The following is an 18591-nucleotide window of genomic DNA, read 5'->3' on the forward strand; positions in this document are numbered from 1 at the left end:
CCACTCAAGATTCAGCTCAAGCACATGGCTTGGGAACTGCTCCAAAATGCAGGCTGACAGAAGGATGGGAGCAGACGGGCAGGGAGAGGGAAAAGATGCTGGCAGGGGAAGCGGGAGCAAGGCTGTTTCCCTTCCTGAACATCCATTCCTGCCACCCAGGGCTGGCGGAGCAAAGGAAGCGGTGTGAAGAGGAGGCCCAGAAAATAGGAAGCTGCCTCAGGCTCGCTAGAGGGGTCAGCAAAGACAAACCTCCGAGTTCGGACCCTCCTGTCTCCCACCCCCTGCGGAGGCACAGGGAGGATGTGCCCCCCCCCCAATCATCCTGATGGGTCCCCTTCCAGAGACACACCTGCAAATGGCCACTGATGGTCCCATGGGAGATGCTGCTTTAAGGGATCCCAGCTTCACAGTGAGATCTCTGAGGTGGAAGGTGTGGCTGCCTTGGTCTAAAAGGACTTGGGGCCAGGTCCCTCCAGAGACACTGGTCTTTAGGCTGGAGTGAAGGGCCCGGGCCCAGTCTGGCTAAGGGATAGCCATTTGCCTGGGTGTTTCCTGGGCCTGCTGCTGTCCTGGCTTAGAAGTCTCTAGAGCTTTAAATCTGTCAACTTTATTTATTTATTTATTTATTTATTTATTATTATTTTTTTTTTAAAGATTTTTTATTTTATTTATTTGACAGAGAGAGATCACAAGTAGGCAGAGAGGCAGGCAGAGAGAGAGGAGGAAGCAGGCTCCCTGCCGAGCAGAGAGCCCTATGTGGGACTCGATCCCAGGACCTGAGATCATGACCTGAGCCGAAGGCAGCGGCTTAACCCACTGAGCCACCCAGGCGCCCTAAATCTGTCAACTTTAAAAGTGCTACCCTCCTAAGTTAGCACCAGTTCCCTCAGCACCTGCCCTCAGGTTCCCTGCCCTCAGGGAAGCAAAGTGAGGCAACAGTGGGGGGTAGGGAGGAAGCCGGGAGACAGGCACTGAAAGAGAATCAACCTGGCTTCCCCCATCTGCCTGTGCGCCTCAATCCTAAAAGATGGGAGCTCACTTGCTTGGCCCCGCCTGGGGAGTGAGTCAAGGGCCTCAGTGCTGGAAGGCCGAAGCTCTATGACAGCCACCATGCTATGTCCAGAGGAGGAGGATGCCTGCTCTATCCTGTCAATTTGGGGTTAAGGTCACTGTACTCCTAAGGGGCTGGGTGATAGGAGCCCAACTCTCCCACAAGGCAATGAAGGCTGGGCCATTAGCGATACATAAGGTTTTAAGTCCCTGAGGCAAAATCCAGGGGTGCAGTGTGACAGTGTCCAGGACAGCCAGGCAGGGTAGGGCCAGGCTGGACCCTCTATGGCAGGATGTGGTTCAACGGGGTGGACATCCCATCAACCACAAAAGGAGGTGGGTTGCAAAGAGATGGTGCCGAGGGCCCCCCAGCTCAGCCTTTCTTCACTTCTACCCACTACAAAGCCACTGAAGCCCGGCCAGACCAAGAGGGGACCATCACTCACACCCAGAAGTATCCCCCCCCACAATGAAGGTTCACAGACGCCCCAGGCAGCGACATGCACACGTGCACAGAGACGGAGCGAGCCCCCCGTCCCCCACAAGTATGAGGGCAGCGATGGAGCCCGCCCACTGCATGGAAAGTTCTGCACTCAACACTGCCTGGGCTTCCTGCTGCAACCTCTGGGTTCCTGGAGAGATGGGTGACCCTGCACACCAAACCAGTGAAGGCAGAGGGCAAGGTCAGTCTCTGCAAGGAGCGGGCAGCAGACCCTGGCCCAGTGCGTCATTTGCCATGGGTCTGGATGTATGATGACAATGGCGGCTGGTAGCCATAACATGTCAGGAGCCTCCCATGCCTGCCAGGAGCCAAAGGGCTGTGTCTACACTGCAGGGTCAGGCTGAGAGGACGGTGTCAAGATCCAAGCAGTCCCTGCCAGCAGCCCCACTCCCATGTCTTCTGGCTCTGCCAGAACAAACCAAACCAAACAAACAAAAAGTCCTTGAGCTGTGCAGACCTCTCTCTTCTGGACTTCACCTCTGGCACTGTATACTGCAGGCAGGGACCCTGCAGCTCTGTTTGGCTCACACAGTGCATAAAAGGGGGCACAGAGCTCCCACCCATCCCTGGCCTCAATCCCATTGGCCGCACACGCGTTAAAGGTCTGGGTGTCTAGACTCACACCCCACCCCAGGAGGGAGGGAGCAGAGAGGACACAGTAACATGGTTAGAGCAATGGGTCTCGGGCTTCTTCACAGCACAACACGGACAGAACCATGTCTATGACACTTTGGGGTAAAAGAACACAGGACCCCCGCCGTCTTGTGCCTGGCCCAGTCACCCGCAGGCTGAAGGGATCCCATCTCCATCCACATAACCCACAGCGGCTGGGAACCTCTGAGTCAGAGCTAGCGTTCTGGGGTGAGTCAATCCTGGTTCAAACCCCAGCTAGTTACTTAGTCAGCATCTACAAAACACAGAGCACAACACCTACCTTAGGAGGTTGAGCTAAGGATTCAGTAAGACAACCCATGCAAAAGGTTCAGCAGAGGGGCACCTGGGCAGCTCAGTGGGTTAAGCCTCTGCTTTTGGCTCAGGTCATGATCTCAGGGTCCTGGGATGGAGCCCAGCATCGGGCTCTCTGCTTAGCGGGGAGCCTGCTTCCCCCCCCCTCTCTGCCTACTTGTGATCTCTGTCAAATAAATAAATAAAATCTTAAAAAAAAAAAAAAAAAGAGGTCCAGCATAGTGTCTGCCTCTATACTGCAGCATTCAGTAGCATGCGCTGTCATTAGCTTAAACACCTAGCTCTGTATTTCTCATGCCCAGAAGAGAAAGGGGTTGTTAATAGGCACTGACTAGGGGGAGGGGATGGGTAGAGGCAGAAGAAAGAGGGTATCCGGAGGCAAGGCTTAAGAGACCCTGAACCTGCCACTGGGCTGCTGGCCGGGGGAAGTGGCGGTAGGGGCACTAGACGAGCTCCTGAGGAGGGGAGAGGTGCCGGGCAGCAGTTGGAGTGCAGAGGCCCACAGCAGCTTGTGCTCTTGCTCTGGGCAGTCATCAACCCAGGGCACAGTAAGGGACTGTCCAGGGGTCTGGAATTAAGACCTAGTGCCTCTAGTCCAGGATGTGCATTTGTCAAAATGACTGAACTAGATAATTAAAGGATCTGTGAAACTGTGTGTATATATACCTCAATTTTTTAAACAAAGCAAGCTGTGACTCTTAACCGAGGGATCAAAGTTAGTATCACTAATAACAGAACTGACATCGTATTACTCCTGATACAACGTCAACTTTCGGTTGTTATTTTGCCCCAAATGTATAGCCTTAATGTGATCATGAGATGAACCCAAACTGAGGGACATTCAACGAAAACAGGCCAATAGGCTTCAAAAACACAATGACCGGGGCACCTGGGTGGCTCAGTGGGTTGAGCCTCTGCCTTCAGCTCAGGTCATGATCCCGGGGTCCTGGAACAGAGAGCCCCTTGTTGAGAGCTCCTTGTCGGGCTCCCTGCTCAGAGAGGGGGGGGGTCTGCTTATCCCTCTACCCCTCCCCCTGCTCGTGCTCATTGACACACACACTCTCTCTCTCAAATAAATAAAATAAATAAAATCCTCTTTTTTTCCTTTTTTTTTTTTTTTTGGTGGGCAGCAAAGCAAGGTTTATTAGGTATAGCAAAGTGATAGTACAAAGCTTCCAGGGAGGGAGGGGACCCGAGGGAGTTGCCCTCTAATAAATAAAATCTTAAAAATAAATAAATAAATAAAACAAAACACTGACTGTGGAGCCAGTCTAGCTTAACGGAGCCTAAAGACACAAGACAAGTAAATGCAGTGAGTGATCCTGGGGGGTGGGGGGCAGGCATAAAGGATATGGCTGGGCAACTGACAAAATCGGAATACGGACTGTGTGGATGTTAAGTTTCCTGAATTTGAAAAGTGCACTGTGGTTACATGGGAGAACGTCCTTCTTGGGTGAGAGTCGCTGAAGAGTTTGGGGTGAAGGTCACGAGGCCTGCAACTGACTCTGAGGTCAGAGACAGGAGAAAGAGCGAGCTGCTGAAGCTGCTGAAGCTCCCAAAGCCCTGCAGGAATGTGCTGTCCAGATTCACAGATTCAAAGGGACTCCTTGTGCGGGCACAGTCCACAGTGGCAGGACAGGGGATCTCATCCTTGTTGGGCAGAGGCGGGCTGGCAGGAGCCAGAGCTGCAGAGCTGCGTCTCAAATGCCCCCCACCTTCAGCCCCTGCAAACATGGTGCTAAAAGGGAAGAAAGAGGCCTTTGCGCCATCTCCAGGTCTGCCACCTGGTGGCATCTTTCTGTAGCACATCTTCAAAGGGTTCCTCCCTGCCTCAGGTGCAAGGCAAGCGGGATGCTGCTCTAGGTGGCCCATCAGGAAGGATGCAGGAAAGACTCCATAGAAGACCCGCCTCAGCTACCTTTGTAACGGGGGCCTTGAGTAACAGATTCAAGCACCTTGCACTTTCTCCTCTGCTCTGGGACCTGGGCCTGCAGTGTTTCTATCCATCTCCGCCGAGGGGGTCCTCTGATATCCTTCTGGTCTTCAGGAGGAAACCCCAACTCCTCGGTGAGCCTGGCCAGAGCCTGGCCAGAGGCTACCTGTCCAGCCTCACTGCCTTAGGAGGCCCCCTAAATCCAGCCGCACCTAATGACTCACAATTCCCTGAGTGTGCTGTGTACACCCTTGCCCTGCCCTCCTCTCCCGGGTTGGCTCATCCTTCTCCCTCGGTCTCACTGCAGCAAGTCCTTTCCTCCTCCAGCTGCCAGAGCATCTGAGCATACCTCTGCCTCTGTTCCCTCCCACTGTCCTGTAACCACTGATTTATCTGACTCCCCCCACCACTGAGGGAGCAACTCCCATTCATTGCTGCTTCCCTGCACAGTGTCCAGGGCCTGGCACACTGCTGAATGAGAAAACGGAGTGTAGATCTGTTTGTTATGCACCCAGAATGCATAAGAAGCCACAATGGGGCAGGGGACAGAGACCACCCAGCTGGAGGCTCGGGCCAGAGTGGGGCCCAGCAGTACGGACGGTTGGTCCACCGGCTCATGGCAGGAGACAGAATCCGGGATCAGATCGCAGCTATACGGAACTGGGCTGCAAGGCTGCCGGGAACCATTTGTCCAGGCAAAGTCCTATGTCAGAAATGCTTGGATGCCTGGGGCAGGGAGGGTGCCAGGCTGGCTGCTGGCCGGGTGGTGTGCTTAGCCAGTGTCTGTTGCCACAGAGCGGCCCCCACTGAGGAGTGAATTCATTCATAGCATGCCTGAGGCTTGGGCCCAACCTCTCACTGGCAAAGGGACACACTAGCCCCCTTTCGGCTGAAGCCAGCAAAAAGATCTGCTCTCCCGCAGCGAGATGTGGGCACACGTGAATGACGGCGTGGGCTGCCCCTAACACCAGTGATCGGTCCCCTGGGTCACTCTAGGCTCGTAGTGCGAAAGTCCTTCTACGGATCAGAAAGATTCCTAGCACTCTTGCTACCCCCAGAGAAGAGAACCTGGGCTCAAGTCTGCATTTTATCTGACTACACCTGGAAAGAAACACCAAGGCTTGAGGTGAGCAGTGTGAAATCTGAGCAGATGACCCGACTAAGACATGTGGCTCTGCTTGGTAGACAGACCCCTCCACACTCGAGGTCTGACAATTCCCTCGAAACTTCCCCAGGCTCCTTCCTGGATGGTGAATTTTGGACTCAGAGCCCACGTGGGAGGCCCATAGCCCATGAACTCTCCCAACAACTAACTTTTGCACACAGCTCTGTAGTTTACAAAGCACCTTCCAATACATGACTGTAACTGACTCATGCTCCCGCCCCGTACCACTACCACCAAACCCAGCATTGTCTAGAAAAAGAAATGGAGACTCAGAGATCCCGAGACCTGCCTAAAGTTACCAGACTGCTTGCTCAAAGAGGAGAGATGTGGACACAGGTTTTCCAGCTCTGAATCCCATATTCTTTCTTCCTCCACTGGTCCTTTCCCACCTGATGATGGCTGCGGGCCTAGGAGTGGCAAGCACAGAGAGGACAGTGCCCTCAGGGCTTCCTTATTAGCAATTGTTCTCCTGGAATTGGGGAGCTGCCAGCCAGAAAGCTGCAGGCAAGCAGGGAGAGAGGGGCTGAGCTTGTCCCTGGAGAAGGAGGTGTTTTGGGCCCCCAAGCAGGTCTCTCTGGAGAGAGGGGCCAAGCTGAGGGTTACTGAGATATCCTTCTACCAGCCAACAAGTATGTGTCCCCCACCCCTCCACGACCCAACCACTCTGGGAGCCACCCCTACCGCATCCCAAAACTCACATGTAGATGTTTACCAATGCTCCCAACTTCCAACCTGCTCTCCAACCACAAAGTCAACTCAGGGAAACAAGAGGAATTCTTTGTGTTTCAAATTGTAGACCAGTGACCCAAATGCTAGTTGGGAGAGCAAGATGGATTTTGAGGTCCGGTAGATCCAGATTCAAATTCCAGCTTCTGTCACTCACTTGCTTTGTTTTCCTGAACTAATCACCTACCCCTCTGTGAGAGGGGAGCCTAGAGACCCTGGCCAGTTTACCAGGCCCACAGGAGGCTGCCTGAGGCCTGATCTCTTCCCCTCCTGCTAGGTGGAGGGAAGGGGGGGGGGGCTCTGTTTGTCAGCTTTTCCTTTGAGGACAGGAAGTAGGCACAGAAGGCTATAAGGAACCTCTCCGGAACCCACTGGAAGCCATTTGCTTCTGAGCTCAGGATGGAGCTGGGGGGATGGGAGGCAGATTAGTAATCCCTTGGCTTCAGCCAGGACTCCCTGATGACAAAGATTCATGCATGTGCTGTCATCTTCACTGTTCCAAAACAGTGTGATGATTTTGCTCATTTTTAAAATGCAGGCTATGTATAGCTCCAATTTGTCAAGAATCCGTAACATCACATCATTCCCTAAACGTCGTGCTTTAATGCCTCGGGGGTACCCAGTGAACTGGCTGCTTCTAAGGCAAGCCCAGCTCCCTCTCAGCTCCCTCTCGTGGCCCAGGGTGAACCCACCCCCCTGCTCTCCAGCATGTGGGAGAGTACCTGCAGCGGCCAGAGAGGAAGTGACTCAGCCCAGTGGGAAGTGGGAGGGGCGGCCAGAGCGAGGGCCCTGTGCCCAGCCTGCTCCCCCTCAGCACATCCGCACCAGACCCATCCTCTGTGGCCACCTTTCCCCGGCAGGACTCCAGTGTGGCCAGCACAGGCAAGGGCCCAAAGACCCCCTGCTCACAGCAGGCCTAGTGTCCGCAGTTCGGCTCCCATGTCCTTTAGGAGGCCAGAGTCACATACAAGGAGATTACGTAATCAGAGATGTCCCTCTTGGTCCCACTGCCTCAAGGAAGTCCCCACTGGGCTCCTCTGTGGCCTCCATGGGGGCCGGGGGCAGAGAGTCTGGAGGCAAAAGGCTCCCGGGCAGAAGGATATGTTCCCGAGTGACTCTGGGAGAAAGGGCTCCGAGTCTGTGTACACAGAGGTGGACCCGTGCGCCCCTTGGGCCCCTCGGGGAAAAAGACATAAGGAGAGGAGACCAGTCCCTGCAGACGGGGCAGAGGGCCTCACCGGCACCACTCTGAGAACAGCTGTGCCAGTCCTGCCACCAGCTCGTCCCTCCCAAGGGCCTCCGGAAGCAGCTGATGTGACAACAAATAATCCGTCACTGTGTGTGGGTGTCGGAGGAGGAAGGGACAGACTTAGTAGCTCTTTCTGGGGCTGTGCTGCTCTGGTATCTCCCATCCAGAGGAGCCAGGCCTGGGAGACGTTCCTGGGGGCCCCCTGGCTCTGTGGGGGGGGGCTTCTGCCTTGGGCAGTGAGGCCAGACCAGGTCACTGACAGCCCTCCCCTCTCCTGCCAGCCTGCCCTGCTACTAAGGGGACCCATTCGCAGCTCAAGCCATCAGTGACTGCCTTGTGCGGTGACTCAGCCAGGGAACCAGGCCTGCCACAGAGTCCCACGTGGAGTTTGGGTTCTTGCCACCCACAATGGCCCAGATCACGCAAGGAGAAAAGAGCAAGTGACTGAAGAAAGGCTGGCTGAGTCTGCGAGCCACCTTCGTGTCCGCGGTGCAAGCTGAATCCGCTTCTCAGCCCACCCCTGGCTCACCTAGAGGAGAGGGATGGCGCCTCCCCTGCACAGACAGGGCTCCCTGAGGACTGTGTGGGAGAGGTGCCAGACAAATGTTCCGGTTCCTTCCTTCCACCCCAGATTTCCAGAGCAACAGACGGGGAAAGCCTGGGCCAGGCCCAGGTACAAGTGACTTTCAGTCTTTATACTGTTGTTGTTGTTGCTGCTTTTGGTGGGGGGGTGGTGTGTGGGGCAGGAGAGGGCAGAATGTTAAGCAGGCTCCATGCCCAGCACAGAGCCAGCTCAGGGCTCCATCTCATGACCCTGAAATCACACCCTGAGCCAAACTCAAGAGCTGGATGTTCAACTGACTGAGCCACCTGGGTGCCCCTCTCTTTATACTGTTTTTAACAGCAAAAATCACTATGCCATCATCCTGTAAGAGAGGCAATTTGGACTGGGGTCAGCAAACTGCCTTAACTGCCTCCATCAAAAATTAAATCCAATTAAATTTCACAACTTTCACAATGAATAATACAGTTCATGAATGCTGCTGGCTGTGGCAGCTCAGAGGGGCAGGATGGCACAGGCTCCGGCAGGAGGGGCCATCGGAGTGCCCCTCAGTGAGCCATTCAGACGGCGGGCCTCCGTGAGATTCTCACCTGTTCTGAGCCACCGAGAGGCTAGCCAGGGCCAGTGCTGAGGTCCACGAGCTACCACTGACACTCCATGGTTCTCACAATGTGTTCTCACTCACTGTGTTCTCGCAATGGTGAGAACATGCTCATTGCCTGTTTGTCTCTTGGGAGGGGGAGCTCCTATGAGCAAGGCCCACGCCTTGGCCACCTCAGAATCCCCTGCCCAGGCTTGGGAGGTACGCAGAAAGTATGTGTTGAAACCACAGCCAACAAAGTAAACAACAACAACAACAACAACAACAACAAAGCACACCTCAGGCCCAGCCTTTCAGTTCTAGGGATTTATCCTACACATATACCCATGCAAGTTCACAAAGATAAATGTGCCCAATGAAGGTTCCTGTAGAACCATGTGTAGCTGCAAAAAAAAACACAAAAGATGAAACCACAAAAACCAAAATACGCATGCACACGGATATCCAGACAGGAAGCACTCTACATGTCCACCAAGAAAGGAATGGTTCACTACATTCCATTCCAGTCCATGGAAACTATATGCAGCCTATAAGACTAGGTCCACACCTGCAGATAAAGATATCTATGGTATATTATGTTTAAAAAAAAAACCCAGACAACAAACCGGTACTATTTGTATATGATATGATCCCATCTGCGTAAAGAAAAAAAGATTATACACACACTTGAATATGCACAGGAAATTTCTAGAAGAAACACGAAGTGGGTACCTCCAAGCAGGACGAGGGGCCCAAGGAGGGGAGAGAGAGTTTTATTTTATATTCTTCCATACTGCTTAACGATGTTACCATACACTATTATAACAATACATTTTTTTAATCTAAAAATTTTTTAACCCATTAGAATTGTTAAGAGGAGTAACGGGCTCAAGGCAGGCCGGACCTCAGGGAAGGCACACTTGAGGGAGGACAGCATGGGCCACGGGGGGAAGCGGGAGTGTCCAGAATGCACCAGCCTGGGCGCCACTGCGAGGCCGCATCAGGAGGCTCGGGTGGAAGGGACAAAAGCACTCCTGGTACACTGAAGCTCCCTCAGGCAGCTTGCACACATGCACATAAGGAACTTCCTGCTTGCCAGCTAGTATCCATCCAGGCTGGGAGGACCACCAAAATGTTCAGACTGGAGACCTGGGAGCTGCCTCAGGACACCTCTTTTGGACCACTCCCAGACCCGCTAGCAAAGAGCTGACCCGGACCTCACCAGAGCTGGCCCTGCATCCTGGCTGCAGGCCAGGCACTAGGCTGAACCTGTGACAGACAGTAGCAGCTCGCGTGTAATCCTCATTACTACCTTAGGAGCAAGGAGCAAAGTGTCCATTTTACAGAGGAGGAGATGAGGCTGAAGACAGGCAGTGACTCGCTCAAGGTCACTCAACTGGTGAGTGGCAGAACTGGGTTTTGAAGCCAGGTCTGATCTGAGCCTAGGCCTTTAACTTCTAGGTAATACGGCTGCAAGTCTCCTTACCTACTCCCCACAGGCCAGGAAAGGGAGGGACCTACCTGCAGGAAGGAGCAGTTCCAATCTTCTGGCAAAGAAGGGACTGCTTCAGCTTTGTCAAAGACCCTTCCTACAACTCCCTGATTCCAAGATTCCGTGTGGGCTGGACTCCCTAGGGCCAGAGCTGGCCCAGGCTGAATGGCCTGGCATGGGACCTAGAGTCACCCAAGTGTAGGCCGGAAGTCTGGCTCTGCTCCTACCAGCTGTGAAACAGTAGACCAGTTACTTAGCCCTTCTGGGCCTGCGGTTCTCCTCTATAAAACAGAGGCACCCCTCCTTCCTTAGATTCTGAGAAATATGTACTATGTACTGAGGAGTACTTAGCAAAGTGGTGGTAATCTCCCTTTTCTGGCTAGCTTCCTTCCTCTTCCTTCAGAAGGGACCGCGCTGGGAGAGCAGTCCGAAGAGAATGCATCCTGGAGAACTCCCGCCAAATGCAGCACCTCCAGGAACCCACCCCGACTGCAGAAAGGAGCAGGATCGTTGTTCTCTAGAGCTGGCAGAAGCCAGAAACGGGGTTCCAAAAGCTCCACGGAATTTGGGGCTAGCCAGTCCTAAGGTCTCCCAAGGAAGCAAGCTTATCTCTAGAAGTACCTGTTGTCCCCTCATCAAACCTCAAACTAGCTCTGGCCCAAACCTAAAGACAAACGACAGGCACACCAGCCCTCTTCTCGCCAATTCCCACTACAGTGTCTGTGCCCCTTTGTCTTCCTCCCGGATGCTTGGGTCACAGACTTTTTAAAGTTAAACATTTTCTGTCTCTTTTGCCAAGTAGGTGACAGTCTGTAAACATATTCAGAGGGGACAGCTTTGTTATGAATAACAAGAGCCCTTCTCAGTTTTCTCTGGGGCTTTCCAACAACTAGAGTTTCTTTTAAATCGTCAGGCCTGTGTATTACTGCGCTGTGTAAGCTCTGGGGAGCCTGAACTCACTCCCCATGTAGACCGCCATGAATCAGAAGAGGATGACCACCATGTGGCTGTAGTCTCTTCAGGGGGAGGAGTCCTCAGTGCCCCCGCAGGAAGGGGCACCTCAACTCCAAAGAATATCTTTGCTTGCTGGACCCAAATCAGGCTGCTCCAGTTTATGAAAAGGGAGCTTAGAAGTTCTTTAAAAAAAAAAAAATAATAATAATAAAAGGTACTGTTTGAAGCAGCAACCTCTCTTCTAGAGTCCTGCAGATTCCGGCAGATCCCTAAGATGAGCAAAATCATCTGATGGTCACTACAGCTCTGTCTGGAGAGCAAATGACAGAGAGAATCACCTAAGGTCATCAGCACAGAGCCTGCTGAATAAGTTAGACACACTCATCATGAAAACTGACCCAAGCACCCATGAGCCAGAATAGAAGCACTGCTAAGGCAGTAAGTAACCTGGAGCAGGCACGACCATCCCAGATCTTGATGACAGAGCCTGAGAGGATGTGCAACATGGCTGTGGGCCCTGGGTCACCTGCAAGTCCCCAGTCTCATCTGAGCAGGCGGAGGAGGAAGATGTGCTCTGATTTCAGGCCATTTTCTCTTCCACCTTCTTGACCCCACAAACCCAAGGACAAATCCTTGAAAATCTCCCCAGTACCAAAGGGCTTGTCTGTCTCCTGCGCGCACCCTCACCAATCACAATAAGATTCTGGTCTAGCTCTGCACTCCTGTTGAGCTCAGGGGAACAAGTGCATGGGCAACTCCTTCTCACCTCTCTGGTGGCTCTGAGTCCCAGTGGCCTCTGGCAGACCTCTCCTTCTAGAGAAGAGGGACAGAAATCTGCTAATCCAGCCTAGGAAGTAAATCCAATCGCAAATTCTCTTTCCGGATAAGATCTCCAGGGAGTACTGGAGGGTGCTGTCCAGGACCCCATCAGCTCAAGCAGCATGGAGAAGAGCTGCTCTGTGAGGCCATCCAAAGGCTGGAGAAATCACAGGAGTTTTGCACACTCAGCCAGCTGAGTTTCTGAAACGCTGTACAAGGTCAGCTCCCTGGGCAAATCTGGGCAGAGGAAAGGTGAAGGGAGGGAAGCTGCCTTTCCCCCAGGCGCTGACTCAGGAACAACCAGAAGGATGCCTGGACTGAAGCTGGAAAGGGTGCCACAGACTGTAACTGATCCTCGCTGGTGAGATGCTCTCAGGTCTTACTGAATGGAGCTGGTGGGTTTCACCAGCCACTGTCTTGTCAAGCCTCCCTATCTCTGTGCTATCATTCACTCTGTCACCCAAACCAGGAACCTTCTCATCCCCTGTCACTGCTGCTTCTCCCTCAACTATCACTTCCAAACATTTCCAGAGTCTGACCAACTTCTCCCCAAAGAGCACCCGCCCTCTCCAACCCAACCACCTCGGCCTGATGCAGGCCCTCACGAGCCCTTGCTCTAAGCCTTGGAGCAGACTCCTAGAGGACTCCAGACTCGCTCTCTCCCCAGTCCACTCTCCCCCTGCAGCTAGACGGCTCTGGCTGGGGAAGATGTAGGTCTAACAGTGCTTCCCCACTTAAAACAAAGCATCCCACTGCAAGAGAATAAGAAGTTCAAGCATCTTGGACTGGCGCTGACCTCTCCCAACACATTGCAGAGCCCTGTGCCAGAGCCTCTGTGGTTTCTAAAGTCGCACCCACACCAGCACGCATCCCAGCCCGTGCCACGCTGCTCCCTTGCCCGGGGTGCCCTGTGAGCCCTCGGAAAACTCTCCTCACCCTTTGGGAGCCAGTTAAGTTCTAAGGGCTCTCCAATGTTCTCCCCAATCTCCTCCTTCTCCCCCAGTGGAACTGCTCCTTCCTCTTGGTTCCCACCACACGCCGCACAGACTGCTGTTAGACTTGCCAAACCATGCAAATGTTAATTGGTTAGGAGCCTGCCTCATCCCTGCTGGACCGCAAGTTCCTCCAGGCCAGGGACTGCCTCTCTATCCGCCTTTCACCACATACGGGGGCTCACGCGTGTGCAACTGGGGCTCTGCATTTGGAGCCCCTCCACACATCAATGTGTGTGATGCTTCTTAAGGAAACTAACTCAGATACCAGACCAGGGTCACTAAGAGGGACACACACAGAAGAAACTCTAGATACCTTTTTTCTCGTGAATACTTTAAAACATGGTATTTTTTTTTTTCCCTCAGCACTCCTTCTATTTTAAAAAAATTGGTTCTTTCAAAGAGCTGAGCTGAATCATCTGCAGGGCTCCCATACAGACTGGGTAAACTCCCCACAGATTTTCTTTTCAGAAGAATACAATAAAATCCTGTGATCTTGTGATCCCTCAAGACACTTCTGACAGTGCCATGAGGCGCAGTTCAACTCTTTCTTGGAAGTTCTTTCCTCCGGTCTGTAATAACACTTACCAAGTGTTTCTCACTCCATGTGTGCTAAATGCTCAACCCACAACATCTTAATCCTCACAACAGCCCTCCTAGGGAGGGGCCTTGCTGTCCCCACTTTAAGGATGACAAAGCTGGGCATGGAGAGAAAAAGTTACTTCTAGTGACCAGCAGGGCTGGGACTGGAACTGGAACTGAGATCTGTCTTACTGCAGAGCCAAAGAGGCTCTTTTTTTTTTTTAAAGATTTTATTTATTTAGGGGCACCTGGGTGGCTCAGTGGGTTGAAGCCTCTGCCTTCGGCTCAGGTCATGATCTCAGGGTCCTGGGATCGAGCCCCGCATCGGGCTCTCTGCTCAGCGGGGAGCCTGCTTCCCCTTCTCTCTCTCTTCCTACTTGTGATCTCTGTCTGTCAAATAAATAAATAGAATCTTTGAAAAAAAAAAAAAAAGATTTTATTTATTTATTTGACAGAGAAAATTTACTTATTTGACACAGCGAAAGAGGGAACACAAGAAGCAGGAGAGGAAGAGGGAGAAGCAGGCTTCCCGCTCAGCAGAGAGCCTGATGCGGAACTCAATCCCAGGACCCCAGGATCATGACCTGAGCTGAAAGCAGATGCTTCACGACCAAGCCACCCAGGTGCCCCCTAAACAGGCTCTCAGTGACAACACTGTGCTGCCTTCCCAGGGCTAATGTAAAAGACACAGGGGAGCAAGGGCAGCACCCCCTACGACAGGCCTTCTGAGAGGGCAGCCTTACCTTCCCAGCTGCTCAAGTGACCTGCAACCCCAGGAAGAGAGGGGCATATGCACCAGGCACTTCTTTGCTGGGCGAAGCTCAGACCAAGGCAGGGAGCTTGACACCTGCCACCCTGTGCCCACAGTGCTTTCTCGGCAGAGAAGCTCCATCCGGGCACCAACTCTCCCTAGTCAGGGGCCTGTAGTGGCCTCTTGAGAGGAATCTAGTCCTTTAGGCTCTCCCCTCCTCTGCTGGGAGGGGACTGCCTGACTCCAGGCAGATTATTCTAAAACACAGATCCAATCATGTCACTCCTCCTCTTGAAGACCTTTTCACTGCCCTTGGCATAAAGTCCTAACCTGTTAACGTGGCATTTCCTTGTCAACCTACACTGCCTTACCTTGCACCATGCTGACTTTCACACCACCACATGGCACAATCTGAGGTTTCTGGAATAAACTATGCATATACTCAGGGACGCCTGGCTAGCTCCATCAATGGAATGTGTGACCTTTGATCTAGGGGTTCTCAGTTCCAGCCCCATACTGGGTGTAGAGATTACTTAAATGAATAAATTAATTAAAACGTTCAATTTAGGGGTGCCTAGGTGGGTCCATTGTTAAGTGTCTGTCTTCGGCTAAGGTCATGGTCCCCAGGGTTGGGCTCCCTGCTGGGCCGGAAGCCTGCTTCTCCCTCTCCAGCTCCCTCTGTTTGTGTTCCCTCTCTTGCTGTCTCTCTGTCAAAAAATAAAATCTTAAAAAAAAAAAAAAGACAAAACACCTTTCAATTTAAAACACAAACTATGTATGTACTTATCTCTAGGGAGAACACCTTATCCTTTCAGGCTCACTGGCTAAGCCTTCCCATCCTTCTAGACACAGCCCCACTGTCATCACTTCAGCCAAGGCTTCCCAGGACCCGCTCCCCCACCCAGGCTGGGCTTCCACAGCCCTCTCTGCCTGCTGCTACTAGCCTTTTTACACCTTATTTCAACTATTTGTTTACAGGTTAGCCTTCCTTAACCAGACCACCAGCTTCTTGAAATAAGTTATCAAGTATCATGTAACAGACATGGTTCTGTGTGTTTTACATGAGTTAACTTTCTTTTTTTTTTTTTTAAGATTTTATTTTTAAGTGATCTCTACACCCAATGTAGGGCTCAAACTTACAACTCTTGAGATCAAGAGTCACAAGCTCAGGGCACCTGGATGGCTCAGTCGACTAAGCATCTGCTTTTGGCTCAGGCCATGACCTCAGGGTTCTGTGATCAAGCCCCCCCAATGGGGCTCCTGGATCAATGGGGAATCTGCTTCTCCATCTTCCTCTCCCTGGACTGGGGTGCACGCCGGTTCTCTCTCTCTCTCTCAAATAAATAAATACAGTCTTAAACAAACAAACAAAAATAGAGTTGAAAGCTCTACTGACTGAGCCGGCCAGGTACCCCTACATGTGTTAACTTTTTTAATCTTTACAACAACTCTATGTTTTCACCCCTGTTTTAAAGATGAGGACAATGAGGCACAGAGAGGTTATACCACTCGCCTACTGTCACACAGCTAGAAAGCTGCAGAGCCAGAATCTGAACTCAGGGAGTCTGACTCCAAAGCCCACTCTTCACCATTATACCAGAGGGTCCTTGCTTCTCCAGGCAAAGACACTGTTGTCATGTGGGGAATGAATGAATAAATGAGGCCTACTTGGCAAACCACTGTCACAGCAGGCCCACAAGGAGTCCTGAAGCAGTTCACAAGCACTGTTTACAAACAAGGATTCTCTGGCCATACAACTGCATATTCTGCTCTTCCTTATCTTATGCAAAGCTAAACCAAGAGGAAAATGTGCCCAGCCCAGGGTGACTACCTTCTTCCCCACTGCTCTCAAAACCAACCAAAGCCAACCGGTTTCTCCCGTGACTTAAAACAGAGCAAAGTCTATCCTGCCACCAAAGGCAGCTGTCATCTCTTCCTTCCGCCAACAAACGGGCATCAAACCTAGGGAGCGGGGGTTGGCAGAGAACGCAGCGTCGGAAATCCCAAAGCCCTTACCCACAGCCCGGAAGGTGTGGCCCAGTGGTGTGGGAATGGGCGGGCATGACCTGGCACCGCAGGTGACACTGACCACAGCGGCGTGCTATCTCCCAGCAAAAGGCCCGCCAAACGCAGCCCTGGCAACCAGGTAGCTCTGACCCGCACCTGAACGCCTCCTGCGATGCCCAAATTTCCTCAACTGCGACGTGAGAACTCCTGGAGGAAGCCCTGGCTGGCCCGCCCTGGGGACTCCTTCTAACTTTCAAGTCCCTCTCGGGATCGGGGGGGAAAGCATGGAGAGGCAGAGGGTGCCTCTTGGGGCTAGCTCAGTTCAAACGCCGGTGCCCTCACTACTGGCCGAATGACTCCGAGAAAGGCTGGCAGTGCCCACCTCCCGGAGCTCCGGCCGAACCGAGGCTCCCCGCTGCCGGCCGGTACCCCGCTCACAGCAGCCCCCGCCCCCGCCGCTCGGGAAGGGCAGACCCCAGCAGAGGAGGGGGCGTTCGCTGTTGCCATTTTTGTAGCACCCGGACGGCCTCGGGGTGTCACCCGGGTCCCACCACCACGGCCGCTGAGGCCCGCCCCGCCAACCCGCACCGCCCCCACCTGGCTCCCCGCTCCGGGACCCCCGCCCTCACCTTCCCCCGGTGCTCAGCGCTGCTCGCCCATAGTCCGTAGCCCGGAGCCGGGACTGCTCGGCGCTCCGTCCCGGGGGGCCGGGGCCGGGCCGGGAGCGTGGGAGCCGCTCACCGCCGCCTCCCAGCGCAGCCACCCGAGCCGCCGCCGCCGCCGCCGCCTCCCTCCATGGCTGCGGCGCCGCCACCTGACAACGGAAGTGACGCACCGCCCCCTCCTCTCGGGCCAGAGCCGCAGACCCACCCCTCTCCCCGAACCCCGCCCCTCTCCTGTGTCTGCAGCCCCGCGGCCCCGGGGTTGGGGCGCCATCTTGAGGATGGGCGGAAGCCTTCAGGCGGGAGGCTGAAATCCGATTGAGGATTGGCTCAGGATGGGGTCTGGGCCGAAACCTGTAACAGGATTGGAGGCTGCCTCACTATAGGGGCGGTACTTACCGCTTATCTACGTCTGCGGTGAGGCTGGGACGCTCACACCGCCCGCGTCCCGACTCGGCAGGACCTCGCGTGCCCTACACTCGCCCTGACGGGTTGGGAGAAGTCTCCCGCAGTTGGAAGATCGGCCAGTTGCAGTGTATTTGTCAGAAAAATGGCTCTTCCTTGATCCCCATTTCTCGGTTTCTGTAGCTCTGTGCGCGGAGCGGCTGCAGTTGGACTCAATGAAATCACAGGAATTCCTGTCTCAGCCCTCACAGTTTATTTCATTCAGCGCCCCTCGCCTTTGAAACCCCGCTCCAACCTGAAGATCCCTGGAGCCTTGACCAGGGACGTTTACAGTGAAGAGGTCCTGTTAACAATTCCAACCATCTAACCTCTCAGTCCCTCCTGCTGCAGTTTCGGTCCCTTTCTCCTCCTCCTCCAGCAACCACGCCCTCCATGAATCAGCTTCTTGCACCAGCAGATGAGCCCTTTAAAGGGATTGCATCAGGCGGGTGACTCACGGAGGCCCTCTGAGAGCCTGGCTTCCCTCCTCTGGCATCCAGAAGCAGCTAGAAGGGCTCAGTAGCAGTGGCACCAACGACTGTGGCCCCAATCCTTTGTCTCGGAGGTGTGAGGCAGTGTGCTGGCCACATGTGACTGTCTAACTCCCGGGTGTCTTTCCGGCGGTTTCCTGCGTCACTCTGTATCCATGTGTGGGCATACATCTCCAAGCCTCTGTGTGCTGCTGGGTTTTCCTAGGGGCGTGTGGCCAGGTGCTTCCCTGTATGTGCATTTGTGTCATCTCCACACAAGCAGTACCAGGACGTGAGAGTCGGTGTGAGTCTGGCCTCCTCTGTGTCCATCTCTTTGTCTCTCGGAACACCTGGTGCCCACTGGGCTGACAGGACTAAGTGACAACAGTAATCAAAACAGCTCCCTGCTGTTGTGTCACATGCTGTGTTAAGCACTTTAGAGGCATCAGGGTTGGGAGTCTGTTTACAGAAGCAGCAGCAGCTAGAGCTCTGAGAGGGGAAGTAACCTCTCCCAAGACATACAGCTAATAACGACAGGGGTTGTGATTCGAACCAAGTCTGGCAAATTCCAGAAAGACTAGATTTGAGTCCTTGCTGCGTCTCTCACAAGCTGAGTGACTCTGTGTGGGTTCCCTGACCTTACCATTCTGTTAGAGTAGGGATCACACTTCATGGGATCACTGAG

At 53.5% G+C, this 18591-nt stretch overlaps 1 protein-coding gene across 3 annotated transcripts in view; it reads right to left on the reverse strand.

The window, feature by feature from the left end:
• Positions 1–17727, reverse strand: part of STK40 (serine/threonine kinase 40) — a 40602-nt gene extending 22875 nt beyond the window's left edge. Inside the window, exon 1 of one of the 3 annotated variants that reach the window (XM_004740773.3) lies at positions 17392–17727. The gene's annotated coding sequence lies outside the window, so the exon portion shown is untranslated. Of the gene's footprint in view, positions 1–16959; positions 17168–17391 lie in introns of those variants that run through there. The other 2 variants (XM_045064204.1, XM_004740772.3) reach the window with 2 other exon arrangements.
• Between the last annotated feature and the right edge of the window lie 864 nt (positions 17728–18591).

The sequence above is a fragment of the Mustela putorius genome, unplaced genomic scaffold (assembly GCF_011764305.1).
Source record: "Mustela putorius furo isolate JIRA1106 unplaced genomic scaffold, ASM1176430v1.1 tig00003853_pilon_pilon_pilon, whole genome shotgun sequence".
In the NCBI taxonomy this organism is placed as follows: Eukaryota; Metazoa; Chordata; class Mammalia; order Carnivora; family Mustelidae; genus Mustela; species Mustela putorius.